The sequence below is a fragment of the Gavialis gangeticus genome, unplaced genomic scaffold, assembly GCF_001723915.1.
Source record: "Gavialis gangeticus isolate Ggan-Ray unplaced genomic scaffold, GavGan_comp1, whole genome shotgun sequence".
Lineage (NCBI taxonomy): Eukaryota > Metazoa > Chordata > Crocodylia > Gavialidae > Gavialis > Gavialis gangeticus.
This window is the reverse complement of record NW_017728995.1, coordinates 46,846,609-46,857,915: the sequence shown is the minus strand read 5'-3', so window position 1 is coordinate 46,857,915 and position 11,307 is coordinate 46,846,609.

Genomic DNA, 11,307 nt, shown 5'->3' with positions numbered 1-11,307 from the left:
GTGTCCAGCCTCTCAAGGTGTTCCTTCACGAGGTCAGCATTGATGAAGGGTACGGAATCTCCCTCACCTGGACCTCCCTGTCCCATAATGGGCAGGGGCGTCCCATGGGACTGGTGAAAGACTGATGCAAAGTACCCATTTAGTAAGTTGGCTTTTTCCTGGGCTTTTTCCTGGGCGTTGGTTGTCAGCTGTCCCATCTGGTTTAGGAGGGATCCGATGCTGCCCTTGCTTTTCCTCCATCTCCCTACATATCTAAAAAAGGACTTTTTATTGTCCTTGATACTTTCAGCCAGTTGGAGTTCTGTCGCAGCCTTGGCTTTCCTGGTTTGCTCCCTGCAGGTCCGGACCAGTGCAGAATATTCCTCCTTGGAGGTGGATCCCATCCTCCATCCTTTGTAGGTCTTTCTTTTTAGATGCAGGAGGTCTGCTAGTTCCCTGGAGAGGCAAGGGGTCTACTGTGCCCTTTTGCTGCCTTTCCTCCGAGATGGAACAGACTTAGCTTGTGCATCCAGGATCACTCCCTTGAGGAGCAACCACTCATCCTGAACTCCCCTCCCCTTTGGGTCATGGTCCCTAAAGGCCTCACCAACAACCCTCCTGAGCTTGTCAAAGTCAGCTTTCCTGAAGTCGAGGACTTCTATATTGCTGACTGACTTGCCAGCTTTACAGTGGCTGGTGAAGGTGATCAGCTTGTGGTCGCTGTCGCCCAGCTTCCCTTCGATTATTAGGTCATTGATTAGGTTGTTCCCAGTGGCCAGTACCAGGTCGAGCACTGCTTTATCTCTCGTTGGCCCATAGACTTCTTGTGTCAGATAGAGCTCATCCACACACGAGGAAGCTTTGCAATTGCTTAGATTTGGCCGAGCGCTCTTCCCACGAGATCTCTGGGTAGTTGAAGTCTCCCACGACAACCATTCACTGGAAGCATGTGGTCTCAGCCAATTCCCTGGCAAACTCCTAGTCAAGCTCTTGATTCTGCGTGGGAGGTCTGTAGTAGACTCCCACCATTGTGTCCCCTGTGCCATGTTCCCCATGAATTTTAACCCAGAGGGTCTCCAGTCATCCACCCTGTGTGCCAACATTGGCTTGCAGGGATGTGTAGCTCTCCTTGAAATAGAGAGCTACACCCCCACCCCTTTTATCCACTCAAGCTCTCCTGTACAAGGTATAGCCATCTATACCCATCGTCCAGTCATGGGTGGAGTCCCACCAGGTCTCCATTATTCCTATGACATCATAGTTATTTGAGTTAAGCAGGAGGACAAGTTCCTCCTGTTTATTCCCCAAGCTCCTGGAATTTGTGTATAGGCATGCAAGTGTCCCCTTGGGGGCCTTTGCCTTGCCTGCAGATTGTTCCAGGGCTGGGGCAGGGGTGGGCTTCCTTAAGTACCTTGGCCTGCTTGCTTTGCAAGGGTTCCTCAGTGGGCCAGCAGTAGTCTCCCCATCCCCCGGTGGGCTTAGTTTAAAGCCCAGTGGAGCAGGTCAGCCAGTCTGGCTGAGAAGAGCCTCCTCCCCAGCGGAGAGAGGTGGAGGCTGTCTCTTTCCAGCAGCTCGCTGCCTCTCTCACCAAAGAGCGGACTGTGGTCATGGAAGACAAAGCCTTCCCGATGACACCAGCGCCGCAGTCTTTGGTTTACTACCTCGATCCTCCTCTCCCTCCTCAGCCCGTAGCCTGAAACCAGGAGGATCGAGGAAAATACCACCTGCACCCCGAACCCCTTAAGCCCTGCTCCCAAATCCCTGTAGTGCTTCATGACCCAGATGGGAGTGCTCTGAGCCATGTCATTTGTGCCCACATGGATAAGGAGCATAGGATAGTGGTCAGTGGGCTGATGGAGATCAGGGATCCTCTCCATGATGTCTTGGATATGGGCTCCCGGGAAGCAGCAGACTTTCCGGGCTAAGGGGTCAGGGTGGTAGATTGCCCCCTCAGTCCCCCTCAGGATGGAGTCTCCCATGACAAACACTTTGTGTTTTGTCTTAGGGAGAATGGGGACAGTAGCTACAGTTGAGCCTGCGTTGCCTGCAGGAGCTAGCAGCTTGGCACTGCTAGGACTGCAGGAGGTTCATACCTGTTGCAAAGCTCCAGTGCAGCAGAGACCTTGGTCCGGTGGTGGATCTTGGGGCCCTTGACCACCTTGGTCCATCCCCTTGGCTGGACAGAATGGGAGGTCCCAGAGTCCTCCCTTGTCCTGGTGGGAGACCTAGGTCTACCTTCTGCCTCCAGCCGGTAAAGGGCCTGGCAGTAGGAGTCTATCTCCCACTCACCATCCCTGATGGCACGCAGTCTCTGGACTGTGGCCTGGAGCTCCTCCAGCTGGTGCGCCAGAGACCCCAAAAGGGAGCAGACCTCACAAGGGGAGGTGGCCATACTCCCAGATCCCAGAGCCTGAAAAAGTGAAAGGCAGCCTCCACAGTTGAGAGCCAGAGGCTCCATCTGTGTGGAGCCCGGAACCATGGGCTTCGTCTGGGTGGAGGCCTCTGAGGTGCCAGAGTGGGGGGCCACAGATCCCGAGGGGACCCACGGGTTGTGGCATGTGCCCATTCACATGATGCAACTGGGAGGCTGGCTGCAGCTGGAGCTGCCTTCCCTAGGGTGCACAGGCAGAGCCTTGGGCCCTCCCGCTTGCCCTCCTGCTCAAACTCCATGCTAACTTACATGCCAGGCAGACAAGTGCACCTCTTTGTGTGGCTTGTTCATGAGCTTCCGGGTTGTGTGGCTCCCTGGGGGGCTGGGCGAAGTAGGAGCCGTGGGGGGTGATACCCTCCTTGGCCCCATTCAGCCACCTCCTCCCTACTGCCTGGGGGTTAAACCCCTGCCACCATGGGCCCCGCTTACCTCTGGCTGTGTTGGGGTTCGGCAGGGTGCTCCGTGGCTGCTGGGGGTTACCGGGGGCCTTCAGGGAGCAGGGACACAGTGGGCTTGCACCCGTGCATCTCTTGCTGCTCCCAGAGCCATCTCTCGCTGCTCCCGGAGCCAAGTTATATGTACTTTAGTCATATGTACTTTAAACTATATGTACTGAAGTTATATGTACTTTAAACTTCAGTATACTGTCTACGAAACAGGAAATGAAAAGCACATAAAACTTAAATGTAGAAGTTTTCACTTTCTTAATCATCCATGTACAGAAATATGTTTTGGACAATGTGTGAACAACTCAATGTGGGCCAGCAGGGGAGAGGGGATGGGTAGGGTGTTTACACTAAGGCATAGCTTAGAGTAGCTACACCTTAGTGTAACATGAGCTGATGTAACATGGTGTCATGGCGCAGGGTCCTACAGGAGGGCCATGATCTCCCCAAGGTCCCCTTCCCGTGCCAGGTTGGCTCAAAGGGCACCCTCGATTCTCACCTGCCACGTCTTTGATGGTAAAATATATAATAGGGAGGCTGCCTTCACGTCGTCTTGGACATGGTCTTGTTGTACTCTCTGACCCCGTGGGCTCCTGGATCCCTTTTGGGTCTCATTCTGCAATGGGTGTTTCAGAGCACTCTAGCCTTATAGGCTATGTGCGGTTCCAATCACCCCTTTACCACACCCCAAACCTCACAGATGGAACTGGCGTTGTTCGGTCTGGGCCTTGTTATAATTTTGGCCCCCTTGTCCTCCCTGGGCCCTGTCTCACTCTGCGCCCTCTCTGGCGCTCGGGCTCTCCACAGCCCTGTCTCGCTCTGTGCCCTCTCTGGCACCAGGGTCAGTGCACCCCCAATGCTGCACCCTCTCTGGCGCTCGGGGTCGGTGCACCCCCAATGCTGTGCCCTCTCTGGTTCTCAGGGTCCCTACACTGCCGTGGGTCCCCTATGAGGCCTCCTCCAAGCCCTAATAGCCTCACCCAAACCACCGGTATTATACAATAAACAAAACACAAGCCCCTGGGCTATAAGATAAATTCAAGCTGCCTAGCTACAACATCATTCAAACCCTACCGGGGAATATTCTGTCTCACCACAGTATCAGGGGCTGCTCGTGCAGTCAGGCCTCTCCCCTTTGTTTGCTCAGGAACAGCTCCTTCCCCCTTAGCTGCCAGCAGGGAACTGCCCCACTTGCCTCAGCTCTGGGGTTTATATATGAGCCAGGCCCTGCCCCTTCCAGTCAGCTGACCACTGGCAAGTGTAGGCCACTAGTTCACTAAGGTTGCCCAGGTAATCAGCAGCTGGGGCTCCCCACTCACTGGTGGGGCTCTTTCCCTAGCAGTTCCCCTTCTTTAAAAGGAGCAGGGCACCTAAGTGTTCTGCGACACATGGATCAGAGAGAATCCTGCCCTAGAGTTGCATAAATTTGAGCTGCCTAATGCATGCTTAAACTAGTTTCAGGAGTTAATGTGTGGACAATCCAGGGGTCAAAAGCTCCAGGAACTGCCCAAAATTACCATGTAACAGGGCTCTTGCAGCTTGTCTCTTACTCACTGGCCTATATTATATGGAGCAGGGTTGAGTTTTTTGCTTCAACCTCCTCAATTTGGTTAAAGGACTCGTGTATTAAGAGGACCCACATCTCAAGTTCTTGATTACCTGTGGTAGAGCAGAAAAAAGTCTGTCAATCACTGCATGGGCTTTGGTAGCAGAGGCATGTCAGACAGAACTTCTTTGTAGTGCTGCACCCACTGGGAAACTTTTTTCACACTTGAAATGATACAACTGGCAGCTGGAAACTCAAGTCTAATTTGTTTAGGAACCCAGCTGTGGCCATGCACCAAACAGTTCAAGTGCAACAGATATGGAGAGAAGACTTGATGATATTAATGCTGCTTTCAGGATATAGGATGCAGCATCCAAAAGTAGAACATGCAACTTTCTCTTCATTGCTGGCAGTAGAGTTAGGCCTCAGTAAACATAAAAGGTCATTCACAAAATGTGATTAATTCCATCCAACACCTTGGAAATCAAAAAATAAGGATTTCAGGTTCAACACTGAGCTGCCCAGCTACCAAATTGGCTATATAATGATTATAGTTATTTGTAGTCACATCTGCAACAATCCAAACACAACTTTCCCCAATAACACTATGGTCTCCTCAACTGTTGGATTTTAAACTATATCAAGATAGTTTTTCCTTACAGTTGATTCATCTGGAACATGCCAATTTTAAACAGTATTTTCCCAAGAAACTACAAAAAATTGATTATGTAATCTATTCCAAGAAATATTGCCACACACAAGGATTCAGAGATCAGTAGCAAAATTATTAGGCTCCGCAGAATGCTACATTGTCCAAGAAGAAGATGTAGGTGTTTGTTTGTTTAGCAGCTAAATTATTATTATGATTTTTTAGATTTATATCCTGCCCTATGCAGAAACGGTCCAGTTGCTAGTCTTCTCATGTTGCTGGATCTCAATTTTTTTCTCACATGCAAACCATGGTTGATAACAAAACATTTTTAACATTGATTATAAAGTCAACGTCAGCTGCAATCCACTGTCAAAGTAATACAGTTTTACTAGACTGGCTTTGACATTATTAACAATAAGCAGCTAAGGCCAACTGAAAACTCTCCAACAGCTTTAGATTAATAAAAATGAAAATCTCACATAAACAGCACTGTATATTCTCCATTGAGGCAATCCATTCCACTAACTGAGGTCAATGATATAAAATAACTTAGAGTAGCACCATGAATACACAAGACTACAGAAAGTCAAATGAACATTCTTGTAAGTGTGGCAGCCTGAGGGAGGCCTAAAAGAGAAGCACAGCTCCTACCTGAAAGTGCCAGAGGGACAGAAACCTACAAGGGTAAAAGCAGTCTTTTTTTTACTGGGAAAATGGCCATTCCTTTAGTAGAAAATGAACATCTGCATACGGCCTTACTATTTTGTTTAAACTCTTCAGCTCCAGCTTACTCTCTCATTCTCTTTTGTGGATGGTGATGGAAGGAAAATAGTATACTTAGATATCTCATAAAAAGTTAATGACCTCATGGTAAGAATGGGTGACCGGATTTGCACACCGCAATCCATATAAGATCTTACTAGTGCTTTGTACAACAGAATTAATCTGTTCTTATCTGGCTGAAATCCTGTGCCAGATACATCCCTGAATTTTGTTTGCCTTTTTCATAGTTATATCACATTAATGGCTCATAATCATTCTGAGGCTAACTAGAAACCCCTTTTTTCTCATTCTCTGTTGTTTCCAATTAATGAGCTCTTAGACTATGGCTAAATTCTTGTTATATCTAAAAACAATGTCTTACTGTTAATTCAAACAAATTAAATATAGTATGCTACATGTAATTAATAGGCTAAACCTGAGATTAATTACATTTTGAAATCTAAGGAAGACGCCAATCTATGGGGCTATTTCTAGCAGGGTCTCTCAAGGATGTGCCATTAGTCCAATCTTATTTAATATTTTTATCCATAATCAAAATGATAACATAAAAACTCGGCTGGTACAATCTTTCTATGACACTGTAACAGGGCACTCACAGTGGTGCCCGGTACAGAGAAAGAAAGAACATGCCACCTGGAGAGTGAAAAGGAAAATGTATCTGAGTCCATAACAGTGCAGGGTGGCGTGGGTTGCCAGGAACACAAGTGTTTTCCATCACATTCCACCCCAGCCCTAGTGGGGAAACGTGGGAGCTGAGCCAGTGCAGATTGGTTCCCGGGGACAGAGCCAGAAGTTAAAGGGGGAATAGGTCCCTAGGACCAATTACCATGGAGAGGGGATTGCACGGAGTTGTGATGCAGACCATGGAGCTATGACTGGCCAGGGAGCCAAAGGAGCCTCTGAAAGAGTAGATCCTTACCTATGGTCAGGAAGCAGCAGCAAAATCCTTGGCAGGGAGAAGAGTGACATTCCCTGTGGGTGAAGACTTGATGGAGGCTTATCTTGAGGGAAACAAAGACAAGAGAGGCTGGTTTGCCAGGCAGAGGGGCTTGGGGTGGTTCTCCACATCACCCTCCCCCCCCGCCCTGAGAGAGCCCTCAGAAAAGGGTGGACTTGGTAGTGAAACTTATTTAAGGCGGCAAGCACTCCCACCAGGCAGGGCAAATGGATGCTGGGACCTTGAAGAGAAAAGGGCCAGGCATTAGGACCACCGAACAACAGCTGGCAGCATTGCTAGCAATGCTGGGGCTTTGAAGAAAGCAGCCTGAAGTAAGACAGGGAGAAAGAGTATCTGGAAAAACCAACATGTCAGGAACATCACAGGTGTGGTCAGGACAGGGTGTAGGGGATGGAGCAGCCCTGTGAAGAAGCCCATGGCCACTATCCAGGCAATAACTAGGAGACATTGCCTCCTAATCTCTCTTTTCTTTCTTTATATAGGTTTTTCCATCAAGGCGTAGCAGGTGAGTAAAGAGGGATAACCAGACTAGAAACTGGAGAGAGATGGAACCAGCAGGGAGTTAAGCGCAGCTTTTACAGACACAAAGATTTGTGGACTAGGAAATAATGAGAACTGGGTACCATAACAGGGATCTGAATCATCTAGTTATATGATTACAATCTAAGAAAGCCTATTTTAATACAGACAAAGACAAGGTAAATACATCTGGTAACTAAGAATACAGGTTACATGTACAAGATAGTAGACTATGCCCATAAACTGTGACTCCCAGAACATCTTAGAGGTCACTCTGGAGAATTACTTCAACATAAATTCTCACTGCAACACTGGGACTAAAAAAAAAAAATTCTAATGCAACTCTTGAATGTATAAGAAGGATGGTTAATAGGAATAGGGAGGTGATCTTAGAATCATAGAATCAGAGAAAGCATGGAGCAGGAAGTGTCTGGGAACAGGGTTCAATCAAAATCAGCCTGGTATTAGATTGAACCCTGTTCCCAGACACTTCCTGCTCCATGTTTTCATCGGGGAAATGAAGGGATGACAGCAGCTGGCCACTCTGGTGACAAAGAGTGGGTGGAGGGTTAGGTCTTACTAGAAGCTTCACACCAGTTTTGATCAGCTTAGGTGGTTAGCGGGCTGAGGTAAGTGACTACAGTGATATGCCACTGGCTCCAGGTTCAAGGCTATGGCCTGACAGGAACACTATATCAGATGCCCAAAAAATAGAAAAGCAGAGGGAAATATAAGCCAAGCACCAGGCTGAAGCCAGAAAATGGGCCATGCTTGACATGGAACAGGATTCTACAGGCCCTGAAGAGAAGAGACTCTGAACTCATATATTGTGAAGAGAAGGAAGTCTGGGAGATCTTGAAATGAAGGAAACTCTGCAAGAGATTGATCAGCAGTTAAGTGTTTGAGGTTTCACATTTGTTTATGCTCTTGTTAAAAAGCCTCTTCAAGGCATGCACATGGCTACAAGAGGCTGGAGACCACAGTTAGGGCTAGGGTGGTACAGAGTGTTTGGTAATGGGCTGCTGGCAGCCTGGAGACTCAGATAGTGGGCCATCAAAAGCCCAGGGACTTGGATAGGAGTGTGAGTCAGAGCCTACCTAAAGGACTAAACCAAGGAGGAAGGCAGCACAGTAAACTTAAACAAGCTGAGGGGTGAGCTGACCCAATGAAACAATTTTAGAATGAAATGCTTACAGAATTGCCCTTGGATTGGGGGGTAGCTTTCTGAATTAATAACCCATTCCAACAAAGATGTGGCAGGAAAGAGAGTGAGGCAACACTCCACTGAGACAGAGAGAGGGGCAAGTTTAGTCCAGCCATAGGGGCACTACAGCCACTCTCTGAAACATGACAGGTACAACATACACAGCATTTCTAAGACCACATTAGAGTACATTGCCCCATCTGGCATTTCACTTCTAAAAGGATAGGAAAATACTGGAAAGAATTCAAAGGAGGTCCAGGAAAATGCTCCATGTGCTGTAATACAAACCTTATGACATAAAGCTTAAATACTTCCATTTATTCAACGTGAAAAGACTGAAGGGTGATTTGGTCACTGTGTATATGTAATATGTATTATGTATTTATATATGGAAAAGAGGGCCACTGAGGATGGTATTGCATGGCTTGATAATTATGCACACACTGACTATGGAAAAGATGCCTGATAGTGGGATGGTTTCCAATCTCTAGTGACCTTCTATAGTTAAATGTTGAATTTAGACAAATTCTACCATGAAATAAGATGTCATTTTGTAGCATTGAGATTAATTCAACATTGGAACCGCTTATAATGGGAGGTGATGGAGGTACCATCTTTATCTTTCTAAGAGCTACACCTTGCTCTAGCTATGGGCTAAATGGCTGTGCTATCCCTTCTGGCCTCAGAATCTGTGAACCTGATCACTACCCTTAAGGTCATGAAAGCCTTTCCCCCCAGATCAGTTTGACATTGACTATCAAGATTTTTTGTCTTATGTAGCAGAAGGTATGGATTGCCTATAAAGATTCATCTGAAGATATCTCACATTAAGCACTTCCCTGCAACTGTAAGAGATGTGCATTGGTGGCTGCTTTGTCTCTCCAACACTGCCTATGGCATGTAACATTCGAATCTTCTGAGAACTTAAATGCTTAGTTTAACAGAACATGTTGTAGTATAGTTGTAACTGTGATGGTCCATGGATATTAGAAAAAGATTTGTGAGGTAAGGTAATATAATTTATTAGACCAACTTCCATAGTTCAGAGAAAAAAATGTTCCAATATGTTCCATGACAAATACTTATTTTTCCAGGTACTTCAGTTACATATAAAGGCAGACTATTGTTCCAATAACCTTGACTAAATCTGCTGCTATGGAACAAAGGAATAAGCTAACCCTCACTTCTTCATTATGATTCACATGTGTGACATACTGCGCCTACCTGGCTTTCAACGCCTGCTCACATGCCACCTTGGTCTGAGCTGCAAAGGGCGTGTGCTCAATGGCTTTGTGGAGCCCCTGTGGGCTTTGTTTGCCTCATGGGCTGCTCCCGAATTCACCTGCCATGACTTTGAATGTTACACCGGGGGGGTGGGTGGCCTCTGAAGACCCCTCAGGAGTGACCACTCCGCTCACCGGATGTTCGTGGGGCTCCACCTTCCCTACACCCCAGCCTTACACCAACCTCTGGCGGGACACCAGGTCTCAAAGTGGCTGTGCCTCCAATATGGATCCTCACCTTTGTTGCCTCTCTGGGGTCTTATATTTATCCCCTCATTCCTTGTGAGTGGGATGCCCAGCCAGCTTGGCTTGTATGGCTACGTGGACACTCCATGCCGAGCCAGGGTGAAAAAAGAAAAGAAAAGGAAAAGAAAAAAAAAGGAAGGACAAGGAGGGACCTTCCAATCTTGCATCCTATTGGCTGACCCTCTCAACCCTCCTGCCTGTGCTTGGCAATGTTCCCTCGATGCCATTCCCTCAGAGTCTCCCTTCCCTTTCCATCCCTACCTGTAAGTGACCGGACAAGGGGTCCTCTAGTTCCCCGGGGTCAGTTCCGGCTTCTATCTCTGGGCCACTACCCTCTTTGCGTCACTGCGCAGCACCCCTGATGCCATGCTCCCTCAGTGAAACTCGGGGTCTGACACCCCAAATGCTCCTCCCCCTCCTAGACTCCTCTCCCACTCAGAGTAGTTTCCAGGGGATCCTGCCCATGAGTTCCTTAAGTGAGTCAAAGTCTGCTTTTCTGAAGTCCAGGGTCCTTACTCTGAAGCTGTCCATCCTTCCTTTCCTCAGGATCCTGAACTCAAACATCTTGTGGTCACTGCTGCCCAAGTTACCATCTACTACTACGTTCCCCACCAATTCTTCCCTGTTAGTGAGCAGCAGGTCAGGAAGAACATGGCCCCTAGTTGGCTGCTCCAGCACTTGCACCAGGAAGCTGTCCCCAGTACTCTCTAAAAACTTACTGGATCACCAGTACATTGGTGTATTGCCCTCCCAGAAGACATCAGGGTGACTGAAGTCCCCCATGAGAATTAGGGCCTGTGATCACTGACCTCATCTGGCCTTCCGACTACTATCCTAAGGTCCTCATCCATGTGGGAACCAATGATGCGGCCCAGAGTAGTCCGGACCAGATCATGGATGACTACGTGGTTCTGGGTGCCAAGCTTAGAGAGATGGGGGCCCAGGTGGTCTTTTCGTCCCTCCTCCCGGTTAGTGGAGGCTGTCAGTGGCAGAGCGCCTGCATCCGTGAGGTGAATTGGCACCTCCGGAGTTGGTGTCGTCAGGCTGGATTTGGCTTGCTGGACCACGACCCACACTTCAGAGCAGAGGGCATCCTGGGGTGTGATGGTCTCCATCTCTCCCCCAAAGGTAAGAGTTTGTTTTCTTACAGGCTAGTTGACCTCCTCCAGCAGGCTTTAAATTAAGTTCATCGGGGGATGGGGATCCACAGGAGCAAGAGAAAACTCAACCAGGTGTAGGACCTGCCCAGGTAAGAGCTCA